The sequence below is a fragment of the Octodon degus genome, unplaced genomic scaffold, assembly GCF_000260255.1.
Source record: "Octodon degus isolate 3935 unplaced genomic scaffold, OctDeg1.0 scaffold00109, whole genome shotgun sequence".
NCBI lineage: Eukaryota > Metazoa > Chordata > Mammalia > Rodentia > Octodontidae > Octodon > Octodon degus.
In genome coordinates, this window is record NW_004524685.1 from 2,153,632 (window position 1) to 2,168,985 (window position 15,354).

Sequence of the window (15,354 nt, forward strand, 5' to 3'; positions counted from 1 at the left end):
CTGGCTTGCTCTAGCTCTGCCCTCTGAATTCTGGCTTGCTACCTTGAGCCCAACATTTTATCTAGCCCCGGTCTTGGGGTATCAGATTTCAACTTAGTACTTGTGTTTCTGGGCCCCAGTCATGGTCACTGGAGTTCAGACTTTGCTCTTGCCTGGTCCCATGCCATGGGGTAGACTCTCCTCACCTCCCCAGCCTGGTCCCAAGGGTTGTACGTTTGCTTTCATGTGCTTTTGATTCTGAAATCTCTTGTCTGCCTGACCTTCCAGGAATGGGCTCTCAGCTCCCACCCCTGGGGCACTCTGGACACCCACTACCTCCTCTTGGGCCATACATACAATAATCTGTAGAACTCTAACCTCTAAGATATCAAGTTTTATCCACGTCCCCTAAGCCACCATACCAAGTTGGGCCAACATCTGCGATATGGAGGAGTACACGATTCATAGGTCATTGTCAATGACCTGCATGCTTAAGCATGCTTGCATGGCTCTGAACCCTTGCACACTTACCAGAGAGGTTGAACAAAAGTCACTGGCTAATGCAGTGTAGAAATAAGATGAAAGCGAGCCACTCTCAGGATTCCATGGGTAGTTTTCCTCTGTTTCTAGGTCTCACCTCACTAGACCTGGAATTTTTATTTTTTTTTTTTTATTTTTTGCCAGAGTTTGAGTTTTATTGTGACACTGCTCAAGCCTTGACATCGAACTTGCGCAGAAGAGTATAGCTGCTCCTTCCGCTGTGGCTTCTTAATCGTCAGCTTCTCCTCAAGCTTATTGAGCCAGCGGCACCTGGCTCGCGTCTTCTTGGGCCGCGGGTCCAGGGGCTTGTACTTCTTGCCTTGTAATATTTTCTGAGATTTTCTTTCTGGGTCTGGTTGATGACAGTGAGAACACGGGCAATGGATTTGCGGACAACTCGGATCTTGGAGAGTTTGGACATCGCACTGCCAGTCACTTTAGTGACCCGCAGCTGTGACAGCTCCACCTTCAGGTTGTCTAGCTGTTTCAACAACTCTTCTTTCTTCTTGCCTCGAAGATCCCAAGCCTTAATCTTGGCAATAGTTGCAAAAGAAGCCACCACCACTGCCTGCTCCAAGAGAAAGAGCGACCTGGAATCTTCTCATAACAAATACTTTATAATTCCCCCAGTAGGGTCCAGAACATATATGTCATAATATACTGCCCATATACATATTGTTAAAACATTGATATAACATTCTACATATATAAAAAAAAACACTCTACATATATATTAAGAAGAAAAAAGGGAAATTAACTCACAATAAAATGTATTTAAGTAGGTACATTTGGGTCATGAAGTGGTCAAATGCTTGCATCCATATGTAGAATCACAACCTGAAGTAGCACCGTCGTATCAGAGCTATATTGCTCCAGGTGATGAGATTTGCTCCAGTGTTCAATTCTTTGCAAAATTCTGAGATGGAAAAAAATATAGTCTTCCCTCTGATTTACATGGTAGTTGCAAATACATGGAAAATTTAGTATGCATTAAAATTGGGCAGCAAAATATGTAAGCTGGAGTTAGATTTTAGACTTATATCATCATAAATAGGCTCGCCTCCACACAAGCCTGGCATGATACTAAAATGTCATGTGCTAGTGGCAAAGCATGCTGGGAAGCTCAGCACTCTTGGAAGCCTAGGCAGTAGGACCACAAGGCTGAGGCCAGACTGGACAACTTGGCTACCTAGTGAGACCATTTCTCCAAAAAAAAAAAAAAAAAAAAAAAAAAAGCCATGTGGTATGCTGCATGATCTTCTTTGCATGGGACTGTCTTGCATCTAGAAGAATTTGTTTAGCATCTCTGACTCTCACCCTCTGTGGGGACATCAGGAAAAACATGCTAGGAATTTACACAGAACTCTGGAGGAGCAAGTACACTCACCATGGAGAAACTGGTCTTGCCTACTGACTCAACTATGTCTGGCAGCGAGTCTGTTTTGACCTTGAGACCTCCTGAGGATAGCGATGAGCTGAGTTATTGTCTTCCTGGTGTAGGCTCACCCTACATCCAGCGGCCAAGGTGGACTAAGGTCATGCCTCTGCACTGGCCAGTCTCAGCCTGGAACGCACGGAGGATGCGAAAGAGGGCTATAGTGCAGTAGAAACACCAAGGGTTCCCTCTAGCCAATTAATTAGCTTACAAGCAAAGCCATCAGCATTTTCGTACTGCAGTTATTCTCTGCTCACTTTGCTTTAAAAAAAAAAAAAAAAAAAAAAAAGCCATTGAATTTATGGGATTGACGACCACTCTGTCCCTCTGCAGGCAGCATTAGGCCTTACTGCATTGTCCCTCAGCCGCACCCTTTCCTTCCCTCAGCTCTACCGCTCCTCGGAATACACATGCGCAGAAATACCCAACAGAGGGCCCTTTTTCGCCAACATTGGGATTGCTCCTCCTCCCTCTCTGCTTGCTTTCCTGTTGCAGTCTCTCCCAACTCCAATCTCGCAGCATTTAGACATAACCCATGTGGGCCACCTAGTTTCCCCGTCACACGTGGTCTGTTTCTCCAAGAAGGAGCCCTGAGTTGAGTGGTCTCCAGGGTGCAGCTTGCGTGAGCTCAGGTGCAACCTGCCGCACCCGCAGCACTGCCACACTGCGCTCCGCAGAACCCAACCTCGGTTTCTGTAAAGTAGGGTCTCTGTCCGCACGGCAGCCTTTAGAGTCAGTCAACTCACTCTATTGCTTCGAAAGCCTTCCTAAATGTTCTCTTTCCCTTTGAGTTTCTGTCATTTTCATAGTATCTCCATCCTGAACATTAATGAAAAAGGTCATTTTGTGATTCTTTTGTGTTCCCAATGTCACCTCGAAGCTGTCACAGTGGTATAAATGTCCATCTCCATTTTCTTTTTTGTTTGTTGCTAACAACAGTGGGGATTGAACCCTGGGCCTTTGCACTCATCTAGGTCCCCAGCCCTTCATAGCTTCTATTCTGAGGTGAGTCTTGCTAAATGACCAAGGTGCCAGGCTGGGCTAGAACTTGTGACATTCCTGCTTCAGTCTCCCAGAGCACTGGGATTACAAGTGTGTGCCACGACCCCCAGCTCTGTGTCTTTCATGAATTCAAAAGAGACACGGTAAGCTGACCCTCTGTGTGAATTTGGAGAGGGGATTCCCCAGGCTCCACCTTAGGCTCATTTCCTTACCACTCGACTGATGTAAAATTCCCTCAGGAAACCCACTGGCTCCGAAGAACACGCTTTCCTCTTTCAGCGGCAACATCAGTGCATTAAAAGTAGACATACAACTTCATGGCGGCTCTGAAAACATTAACTAAGACAATAAATTAACACAATCGTCAACTAATAGCACTGGGATGCTTTCATGTATGAATTAGAATGTGAACACTGAGATTTTCATTTCATGGTTGAAAAATACATGAGTTGACCCAAATACTAATTTCTGCATTTCCGTCATTTACATATCATGGGTCAGTAATCATTTCTTGCCTAAATGGCTTTCCAAATGAAAAGCTGTAATATTGTAATGGTTTATCATATTTACAAACATCGCATTGTGCTACTCGCTTGGTACCCTGGGCTCGCAAACAGGAAGCTGGCACTCCCTGGAGGGGCGGGAGCACAGCCTGAGCAGCGTGAGCAGCTTCCCGCAGGAGGGGCCCCCTTGGTTTTCCCCTCCCTGACTTTCCTGAACCCAGGCACCAAGACTCCGCGGGGACATCTTAGACTCCACTTAGGCACCAAGACTCCACTTCCCTGCTCCCGTGTGCTGCACAGTCAGCTGGGACCAGGACTGGGCCTGTGCCGCTGTAGGGACCCTTGTGCTCCCACTCCGGGGCCAAAAATCTAATTATGCTGAAGATGCCTCCTTGGGAGGCTAGAACTGCGGAGGGAGCCAAGTATGATATCTGGGAAGGGTAATGCAACCTGATGTTTCTTATTACAGTTCCGAACGGCATCGAGTGCAGTGTCGGAGGCTATCTTCTTCCTCATTTCAGTGCTAGGATAATACAAATCAGTACACGACTTAACTGGTTCTTCATTTCAGCTGCATCCTTGTCACGGGACCTTTTCACAGTGTCCGGAGTTAACAGCCATTTTGGAGATCTCGCTGTAGTCACTGAGTACTACATCTCTTGAAAGTCTCTTTTTGAAAGATAATAGTGGGGGCTGGGGAGATGGCTCAGTAGAATAAGCGCTTCCCTGGCAAGAGCAAGGGCCTGAGTTCAATTCCTGGTTCCGCCAAAAATAAATAAATAAATAAAAGATAATAGTGTTAGTGCTATAGATTGCATAGGAAGCTGGCATAACAATTAGACCCTGCCCCCTAGGCTTAGTTTACACACCTGCATGGATCTCTAATTGAGCTTAGGCTTGTGCATTAGCAGCTAACATTCTGAGGGACAGTCATTCTTCGGCATTCATGCAACACGCACACGCACGCACATGCACACGCACGCACACTCAGCCCCCAGTGTTCTCTGGCCGACACCCTTTTTGCTGGGTTTCCATGGCTGCCAGCCTGGCACAAAGTCCTCCAAGAAACTAACAACAACAATAAAACATATTGAGGTCACTTTTGAGGCTCTCCTATAAATCTGACTGCAGGACTATCCCACAGGACTGTTGCTGTGACTTACGAAATTCCTGCTTTGTCTTTTCAGGGTGAGGCCCATGAATAGAGTGAGCTAAGAACTGATGGGTCACACTTTGCACAATCACTTGCATGGCCCAGGACAAAGGCACAAAAACAGTAACATGGACTGAACGGTGGGGTGAGGGAGTCAGCTGTTGATGGAAATTTCTCAATCAGACCCCCTGGAAAGTTGTTGCCATTTTGAATACAATCCCCTCCCCTTACCTAAGTCTGAAAAAAACCTCTGTGTGTGTGTGCGTGCGTGTGTGTGTGTGTGTGTGTGTGTGAGAGAGAGAGAGAGAGAGTCTGTGTGATGACAGGAGCCACCAGAAAAAAGAGGAGTGAGGAGTACAAAGTGAATATTATCATACTAAAGCCCTTTTTCTCTAGACGGCTGCAGCTTTGTTTATGAAATGTCATAACAAAAGTGAGCGCACGCTTGTGTGCTTCTATCTCGCAAGGTTCCTGGGTGCCAGATGGGCACTTTGTGACTGTAGGAGCGTGGATTATTTCATTTCCTACATCTGGGACTCCAAATGGCTGCCCGGAACGCCACAGGAGAGCGGCACTGCTTCTCAGCCGGGGAACCTACCTTCACCAGGGAGTTCAGTGGAGCAGAGGGGACGTGGCTGAGAGCTCCTGAGTGAAATCTCCAAGTTCACACACGCATCAGGACCATCCGGGAAACCATCAGGACCAGGAACAAGGTAGAAACAAATAATAACCAAGAATATATGTCAGCTACGGTTAAAAAAAAAAGGACAAAGAAACGAACAAATAAAATAAGCACCAGTCTCAGAAAATGTTTTAAGAAAAATATTTTATTTCAGCTTTGAGATTCTGTTGTGGCTTCCTAGTCAAACTCTTCTAGGAGATGACTGGTACGAATACGTGAATCGAAATGGTCTCAAGAGTGCAAGGACGTACCACAGCCTCTTAGCTTTTTAGTCCCTTTCTGTTGACGAATGGACAGGGTATGTTGGCATGAAATAGTGACAGGAACTTCTACTTTTCCTGTGTCCTAACTTGAGTGTACCAAGGAGCAGCAGCCTTCATACCTCTCAGGTAAAATGAAAGGACAGAGCAGACATCCAGACAGGAGGATCTTCCCACTTTTAGGTTCATGGTTGAAAAACTTTATCAACATCATCATCCCCCACCCCTCATGAACAGTTACCCAAATCATTCCATTTGTCCTGTTGGGGAAAAAAATTTTTACAAGAAAATGTGACTTAATGTTTTAAAATATCTGACAGTTGACTTAACTGTTTTGCATAAGATATTTACAAACCACAGCAGATTAGGGGGGTTATGCATTTTCATATCCTGCTTGGTTTAAAGCAGCAATTTTCTGCAAGGACAACAGAGAAAAAAACATGCTTTACACTGCTTATATTAATTACATTTTTTCATTACCCGTCATGTTTTCTGCAGGCTTGTGTATTATTACTGCAAAATGTAATGAAATAGAAAAGGAAAAAAGAATGGACTTCTGGGAAATTTTCCAATTCTTGAAATGCAATGTTAATTGAGAGCTATTTTTAGGGCTGTGCGATAGTACAGGACCCAATGCCATCAGTACAGACGGGTCCAGTCCAGGTGCAGCCTCCCTGGTGAGCGCCCCAGGTCTCTGCCTCAAGAAAGCCCAAAAGCCTCCATCTCACTTGGTGCCAAGTCTACTGAAGGGCATGGAAGGATTTCTACAGCTGAACCACCCACAGAGGTAATAGAATAAAAGGGGGGATCCTCACACAGCTCAGACCACAGTGATGACCAGTCGGGTTCCCAGTTCATCTTCAACTGCAGCCCCTCCCCCAGCCCAGGGATAAAAGAAACCTATTCAGTATTTAGGAAGATGAAAGTACATAGGACATAATGAAATGTTTTCCAAAGCTCTTAAAATTAACCCAAAAAGTTCGCTGCAGGGGTGGTGAGAAAGAAAGATCCTCTTCAGGAATCTTCCTCACTAGAGAATGACAAGCTATTAATCTTGAGTATGTCCTACCAAGGATTTGAGAGGAGTATCTTGGGTATCAAGAATTTGATGGGCTGGAGAAATATAGTGTCTTTTATTACCAGACTAAACAGACCATAGAACCAATTTCCTATTGATTTGTTTGGAAAAGTGACCCTCCAATCTACAGACACACCTCTACATTATTTCTGCGTCCAAGAATTCCACCTCTTAATGTAGAGCTGGAACTACTCCTGCTGATGGAATGAACACCGAGTACACATAAGGGAACGGGTGTTCTTCCAAAGAAGCTCTCAGGACAGCTTCAAGAAGCTCAGAAACTCTGAGCTCCTCTGAAAACTCCCTATCTCAACACACCACAAAGAACTTCATGCCCTCTGAGTGTCCTCTCCACCTCCTAAACATTAAAATCTTACAGATACATTCTTCTCAGAACAATTTAAGCAACCGCTACCCCCACACACCAAATTCCTATGATTCTTTTTGCTGCTTCCCCTTTCACAAAGTAAACGCAAACTCCCATAAAAGTCAGGCCAAAACTCGCTTTCTGCTAGCAGGTTTAGAAATCCACTTCACCCCGTTATGAATAACAAGAAAGAACAAAGAGGGAATGCTTTCAAGCCATGGTCTTTGCTGCGCTGAGCCGAGGCAGGTACCCTGTTTGCCTAGCCAGCTGCTCCAGGCTGTCTTTCCCGGGTCAGTGCTGCAAACTCACTCCAAAGTCAGCGTACTGCAACTACTCTACCGCAGTGTTGTCATCAGATGTAAATTGGCTGCCTGCCCTGGGTCTATTGCTTTAGCCCTGACTGACACATTCTTGGGGCAAAGTACATAATAAAGAAATTCTTACATTCTAGGAGTTTCTTTCAGTAGCAAAGTCAATTACAAGAGCAATTGGGGAAAATCGGTGGTACATGGAGTGAAAAGGAGAAATGGAAACAGCTCATGAAAACCAAAAGCTCATAGCTAGGTAGGGAAACAAAAGAGTATCCATTCTCCCCATAGCCTGCATTCAAACTGATGAGATGAACTCGGATAGTACCAATCTTGACCCACATTCAGTGGTGTTTAACACCAGGCTGACCAACTGGCACGTACGTGGTCAGTTGACGTCTCGGTGATGAGGGCTGGACTCTTCTTGTTCTCTTGATGCTGCAGATTTTGCTGCTTTGGACTTCTATATTTACTTTTAATTAATACAGAAGGTAACCTGCACATCCTTAATATGTAGAACAAGGCACTGAAAAATACAGTCCACTCCGATCCTTGCATGAGTGGATCTCACTCCACTACCTGGATGAGTGGGTCCTTCCAGTGGTCATTCTCACCCCATTCCCATCAGCATCTACCTAGGGGCACCCAGCTTTCTGAGTAAAATCCACCCCACGACCATTACCAGGATGGGCTGAAAAGTTTGAATAGGCAACAGACTAAAATGGTCTCACAAGCATTATTTGAAATTAATCAATTAAATATATGTATACATATTACAAAATAGATCATGCATGTGAACAAAATAAACAAGATGAGAAGAACTTACAATAAAATATCACATTTTTCCTCCTTGTGCCCAACCTTTCACCCCCATACATAATCATTTTTATTAATTTTTATTGATCTATTTTATAATATTTTGGTGTTTATCTTTTAATTCAGATGAAGTCCCTATTTGTCTTTTTATCTACTTTAAATAATGACTATTCGCTTTCTTATATGAGTGATATTTTGTTCCCTTGCACAGCCTGCCCCTACTTTATCCACTTTCCTCTTCTCAAGTGCTAATACCTGTAGCTTAGGTTCTCTCATGGATTACATTTGTCATGTTAAATAATACAAGAAATGTCTGTTTCTTGCTTCACAAAATTTAGGTACGGCTGGGGAGATGGCTCAGTGGAATAAGTGCTTCCCTGGCAAGCTCAAGGGTCTGAGTTCAATCCCCGGTTCCAAAAAAAAAAATTATGTACGTTAGATAACTACATTTTGTCCTTATCCTCCCTTCTTCCACCATGCCCATATGCCACATCTCAGTATCTGCTGCCTCTGTTTATGCATTTAAGTTGTCAAAAGTTTATATTCTTTCCTGTAATCATAATTACGCCTTCCATGGGTTTGACCCTAACAATTAGCGATCTATAAATCTAAAATAGAATTTATAGGATTATTATGAAATAAATACTTTCATGTGTGGACCACTCTTTGTTTCCTGAGCCATCCACCAGGGGTTTCCTAATCTCTGCCCCCACCTAGGTAGCTTGCTTCTCAGCACTTGCAAGCTCTTGCCCTTCGAGTCCCGCCCTTTCTACGCGTTGGATTTATTTCCTGTATCTCAGGCATTCCTCTTTCATGATGTCTTTCACTTTACTAGACCTCATAGCTAGTTATCTTTTCAGAAGTCTAACACATAGTACTTTATATATCTGATATGTTTTGCCTATTTAACTGGTGATTGGGCTGGGTATAGAATTCTATGATCAAAACTACTTTGTCTCAGAATGGCAAAGGCATTGCTCCACTGTTTTCCAGCATCCAATATTGTTCATTGACTCTGACACCCAGAAGATAACCTGGTTTTTCTCCTCTCTAGGATCTTTCAGGGGTTATTTGCCCCTCGGTTCCCTATTACTTCGTAGGCATGTGCCTTAATACAAATAAAAGCTGGTTTTAGGGAATGTAAATAGAAATATCTGTTTTCTGTCTTCTGTGGAAGTTAAGAAGCAGAAGCCACATTTTGGCTTTCGAAACTCACAGTAATATTAGGGAAGTAATAAATTATAAATACATGTTAACATGTCTTCCTCAGATCTGAGAAATTGAACTTAGACTGTGGAGTTCAAATATTTATAACCAAGTTAATAAACACATCCTCTTGGGACAATGTCAAAGTCACTAATTTTATAGTTTAAATAAAAAGACCCTCAAAGGCTATATAAGTGGAAATTACCCATTCCACATTCATGAGGCAAAAGAGAAAGGCTACAACAGAAGGAAAACTAAGACCTCAATCTTCAGTATTTTCTTAAATTTGCCAAAAAACTCAAATACCCTTGAATGTATTTTAAGAGACTAATAAATATAATTAAGAGAGTTTAAGGAAGATAAAATTTAAACAAGTATTTGCCTGGGTAGGATTTTATGAGCACTTTGTCATATAACAAATGTACCCTGATTTTATATACATTAAATATGCAGATGTACCTGAACATACAGATCTAAACAGCAATTTTGCCTCTGCTGTTTTCTAATTATATGAAAATTACTTAGGCAAATTATTCAAACTCCATGAATGCTTGTTTCCTTCCTTATCTAACACTAACTATTGGTCCATCCCTGAGGCTTAAAGAGGTATGCATGTCCTGTATTCAGTGTACCATGACAAGCTATGAAGGATGCGTTTCCAAACATGACAAGATGTTAAACTAGGCATTCTGACTGAGGCACCAAGGTACCACAGATGTTGCATTCCAAAGGAAGTGCTGGACTATGCAGAATTTCCAAAAACAGAAACACAGAGGAACCAGTTGTATAATCCTTGGAATTTGTCACTCACATTGAAGATATGAAAGATTCAGAAAGAGAAAACTAAGGAAGGTTTTTGTGGGAACAATAGTAAAGAAAAGGCCTCTGGGATTCTGGGACTCTCATCCTTTTAAGGGTCCTCTCAACCATGCCGCCATTCTGACCTCGCACTTTCAACCTCCAGAACCAAGAGAAAAAATTTCTATTGTTTAAGTCTGTAGTATTTTAATATGGCTGCCTACCCTGATTAATACTGTGGCTAATATTTATTTTGTTTTGTTTTGCTTTTGGCAGAACCAGGGATTGAACTCAGGCCCTTGCACTTGCCAGGCAAGCACTTATTCTACTGAGCCATCTCCCTGGCCCCTGTAGCTAATATTTATTGAGGACATTCTATATGTAGGTGCTGAGTGCTTTATAGCAATGAATTCCAACAGCCCAAAGAAGTGAGTATTAGTTCTGTTGTCCCCCATTTTCCAAATGATAAAACTGAGGCACGTGGAAGGTAACTCTTGAGAACTTCATGTGTACATTTGGCCATCCACAGTGCCTAAATTATATGTAAAGAAATTGAAACTTGTCTTTGGAACCAAGGTAATAGACCACAGTTAGGAAGTAACTACTCACAAGGTTAATGACTACTAAGAACTCCTTGTAGAAGGCTCATGATCATCCGAACAGGGATTTGACTAAGAGAGGAGCTTCATAGACTAAGAACGCACAGAAGAACTGTCTTCTGATTAAAGCACTAGTATCCTGAACTCTATCACACTTATTCATCCAATTTCTGTGTTAAGTCTATGTTTTTATCCTTCCCAGAGTGAACTTTGTGATTCTACATGCATACTACATCTACAGCAGTTCTAAGTTATCATCTAACTAAAAATAGAACAGGCTATGTACTAAATTGTCTCCCCACAATTAGTATGTTGAGGCTCTAATCTCCATGGCCATATTTGTACTTAGGGCTTTTAGGAGGTAATTAAGGTTAAATGAGGTCATGAGGGTGGGAGAGATGTTTCTTTCATTCTGGCATGTGATTACCTAGGAAGAAGATGGTGGACACAAGCCGGGAAGGAAGATTGTGCCAGATTACAACCATGCTGCCATTCTGACCTTGCAGTTCCAACCTCCAGAACCAAGAGAAAAAAATTCTATTGTGTGAGCCATCTGGTCTGTAGTATTTTAATACTGCATCCTACACTGACTAATACAGTAACCAGTATTTATTGAGAGCATTTTATATGCAGGCATTGAGTGCTTTATAGCAATAAACTCAAGCAGCCCAAAGAAGTATTAGTACTGCTGTCCCCCATTTTCCAAATGATAAAACTGAGGCATACTGAAGGTAACTCATTCGCAAATCCATAGCTAAGAAGTGGCAAAGTGAGGCTTCCACCAGAAGCTTCTGAAGCCAGCGCTCTTAGCCATTATGATATTCTCTCTCTGAGGAAGAGCCTGGCAAGAGTGATTGCTAAGAAATAGTCCCTTCTTTAGCAAATATGGTCACTTATACCATTTCAGTGAGTCTTCGAGGCTTCAGAAGAGCATTACTGATTTGCAGAGACCTACAAAAGATATAAAAAGTAACTCTCAAAACTCATAGAATTACATTTCAAAATGAAGATGGAGTAGGAATGAAATAAAGGAGGAAAGGAACAAGTTAATACCGTACTTGGTGTCTAAAGCTGGCCATTCATCAAGATGTGTCAACAACACCAAACTTAAGTTTGATGAGTTCAATATTTTCAAGACTAGCAGAACTTCTTGTGACCTGTATAATTGAGCAGAACTTCTTGGGTAAGATGGGCCTGGGGCTGAACCTCAGCTCTCAAGGCTAAATTTCTTCATTCTACAGTTCTTCCAGGTCACTGTCAAAACCACTGGTAATTTTACACTGCAGTGATCTGTGCCTTTTCCTGGCCCGAGGATAAATAGAAAACTTAACAGTTCTGAGAGCTGTTGACACCATGTACTCAGAAACACAATCAGAAAATGTGAAAGAAAACCCTTAAAGGACGTGAATGAAGGATGTGGACATTGGCACTTGGAGACTCCCTACATGATGCTGGCTTTGTGCCCCAGCCCTGTAGCTGTAAAAATGAGCAGATCAGAGAGAGTAGAGGGCACCATCAGAAGTCTTAACAGGGTGCAGACGGAATAAGCACTCCTTGCAGAGCTCTCTGAACGACCATTCTCTGGTAGTCATGGAATGCCAGGGTGCTCTAGAAGAGATGCCAAAAGGATGCTTGCAGGAGAAATAGACGATCCAGTGTCTCACCAACTATAGCAGATGTAATTGTTCCCCTATTTGACAAAACATCTTGATGTATTAAAAACACTAAACTAACAGGAAATCATTTTCCTCCTCAAATATGTTTCCTTCCTGAACTCCCATACCTGAAGAAAACTTAAAAAGATAGAATGCCTTTTGAAAACCTGTAACAATGCCCTAATCTGTTCACAGAACAGGACTTTTGACAGGACAGATAGAGTAGCTTACAATCTCTGTAGGTGTGAGCAGTACATACAAAGCAAGGAAAGGGAAAGTATGACTAGAAGTAGGAAGAGATAACTGTAAATCCCTGTTCTGAAATGTGCACCACGGATGCCTAAGGGAGAGCTCAGCTCTAAATGCCACCATGGCCCGGGATGCTGCTCCCATAGCCAGAGCAACACCCCAGAGCCTTCTCTGTAAGAATAAGAGAAGACATCGATTTGAGTCTTCTCACAGATAAGAGAGTCTCAGAACATTTCTCTTCTTATTTGCCAGGGATAGATGTAGACAGCTTCATTCTCAATTTAATTACTATTCCCTCAACATAAATGGCATTCTTTCATTTAGTGCCTCTTGCTCACTCACTCATAAACACTGGGTACTGACGCAGGTACAAGAGACTCACAGATAATTAAGCCAGTGTCCTAGTTCATGAAAAGATGAGGAACATAAGATGTGTTACATATGAAGGCAATAGCAGAAACTGGCTCATGACGTAATGGCTCTGGAGAAGACAAAGGGATTAAACAGCAGGAACAAGATTCAGGATCCAAAGTACTCTGGTAAACAATGACCTTCAAAAAGAACAGGAAAGATCTAAAGCTTTTCCTTTATTAAAGGACCTTGTATGTTGTCATCAGAACCCTCTTCCTGCTGTTGATGAAGTGTTTCCTCCAAGCCCTGGGATTTAGATGTGAGTCTCAGGAACAGGAAAAGGAGATTCTAAGGATGTTTTGCAGAGTTGAAGAAATTGAAAATGAGACTACAAGAAATGCCCTTTGACAGGTTCTCATGCTCCACTCAAGTGCGGGGAAAACACATTTGCTGGGTGAGACGCAACAATCCCCGTCCTAGAAGTGGAGATGTGGCCAGGAAGAAAGTCTGGGCTTGCAATGGATGCCCTCAGCTCTGCTCCACAGGCCACAGAGTTGTGGAGAGGACTTCCTTGCAGCAGCTGAGAAGAGATAATTAAGAGATGGCATAAGTCCTATGGATCCTGTCCTAGTATTATGCTTTCCAAAGATAATGACAATGAAGGAAATGACAAATGAGCTATGGTATTCCTATAAAAATGCTCCTGTCTTCTTTCACTTGCTTTTCTTCTCCTATTCTGTTTCTTGTCTCCAAACCAATTTCTCTACTTCTTCCATGATTCAAACAGCTTTCCTTGTAAAGACAATCTGAAAATAATCCTGGGCCACCTGAAGCCCATCTCCCTTGCTAATGAGGAGACAGAGATCAGTTGACGTGGCCATTTTTAACATGGAGTATTTGATGGTTCTAAGTTTTGTCCTGATGATTGTTAGCTCTTTTGGTTCACTGGTGTTGGAAATAAATCACATCTAGCCTCTTTTGTACTAAAATTAACTGTCTCCTTGGACTGATTATCTTGCCCTTGGTCTCCGAGGAGTTGCACCCACAGGATCTCCAACGTGCCTGGAAGCACAAGAGATTTGCTGAAGTCACGTGTACAGAGAGTGCAACTGGTTTTCCTAGGCTTCATTTGAGATGGTTGAGCTTCTCCTCAAAACAACAGATGTACTTCAGCAAAGTTCAGAAACCAAAGAAGAGAACAATCCCTTCCACATAAATGTACAGCAGAGACTTTTGTGGAACAGATAGCTAGGGCATTCTAGTTTGAACATGTCCATTCTTCTATTTACCAAGTAGGTTTAATTTTTCAGCAATGCGTAGTTCGCCCTCTGTATCTAAGGGTTCAATAATCACTCACTCAACCAAGCTCAGATCAAAAATATTCTAGGGGAAAAAACTACATCTGTATTAAACATGTACTGACTTTTTGTTGTTATTATTCCCTAAACAATACTGTATGGCAACTATTTGCATATCATTTGCATCGTACTGGGTGTTATAAGTAATACAGAGGTGATTTAAAGTATGCAGAAGTTGTGTATAAGTTAGATGCATATACTATGCCATTTATTATAAAGTACTTAAGCATCTGCAGATTTTGGTATAGAATGGAATCCTGGAACTGCTTCCCTATGAATATAGAGATACAACTGTGTTATAATATCCCTTTGGAACATGTTGGCTATAGCTTTTCTGGTGAAATTGTTTATCCTGAAGAAGGAAGAGTTAGCACAATTGAGGAACAAAATGCAATAAAATCTTAATCATTTTTAAGATACAATATTTTGCCATAATTTAAGGGATAAGCAAATGTTCTTTTTTCAGAGATTAAGAAAGGGGATCTTTAGAAAGAGAGAGAGATCGTGTGTGGCCTCAACAGGGGAGGAATTGTCATATTCAAGGGAACAGAAGGTAGGTAGTGTAAACATCCAAGCAACTAATCCACCCCTTATTTCAAACCCTGACTCGAGGGGCCAGGGAGATAACTCAGCAGAATAAGTGCTTGCCTGGCAAGCATAAGGTCCTGAGTTCAATCCCTGGACCACAAAAAAAAAAAAAAAAAAAACTTAACTCAAATAATAAAAACAATGTGCCCTGCTTACTCCTCAAGTTGCCCCTACACACACCCTTTTGGAAGTAAAGACAATCACATGCTGACCTGAAATAGTTCTCCCATTACCTATGCCATTTGGAAGCTTTCTCAACCTTGTGGGTTTCTCCCCAATTATACTGGCTGACTGGCTGGCTGGCTGGCTGGTTGTCTGTCTGTCTGTCTGTCTGTCTGTCTGTCTGTTTCTCTCTCTCTCTCTCTCTCTCTCTCTCTCTCTCTCTCTCTCTCTCTCTCTCGTCTCATTCCGTAGTTCTAAATGTGGA

The 15,354-nt window shown here is 42.4% G+C and overlaps 2 pseudogenes; both read right to left on the reverse strand.

Annotated features, from left to right (window-relative positions):
* Positions 1-387: 387 nt before the first annotated feature.
* Positions 388-5,743, reverse strand: LOC101575088 (annotated as a pseudogene).
* Positions 5,744-5,927: 184 nt separating this feature from the next.
* LOC101575485 overlaps positions 5,928-15,354 on the reverse strand; it is a 20,136-nt pseudogene continuing 10,709 nt past the window's right edge.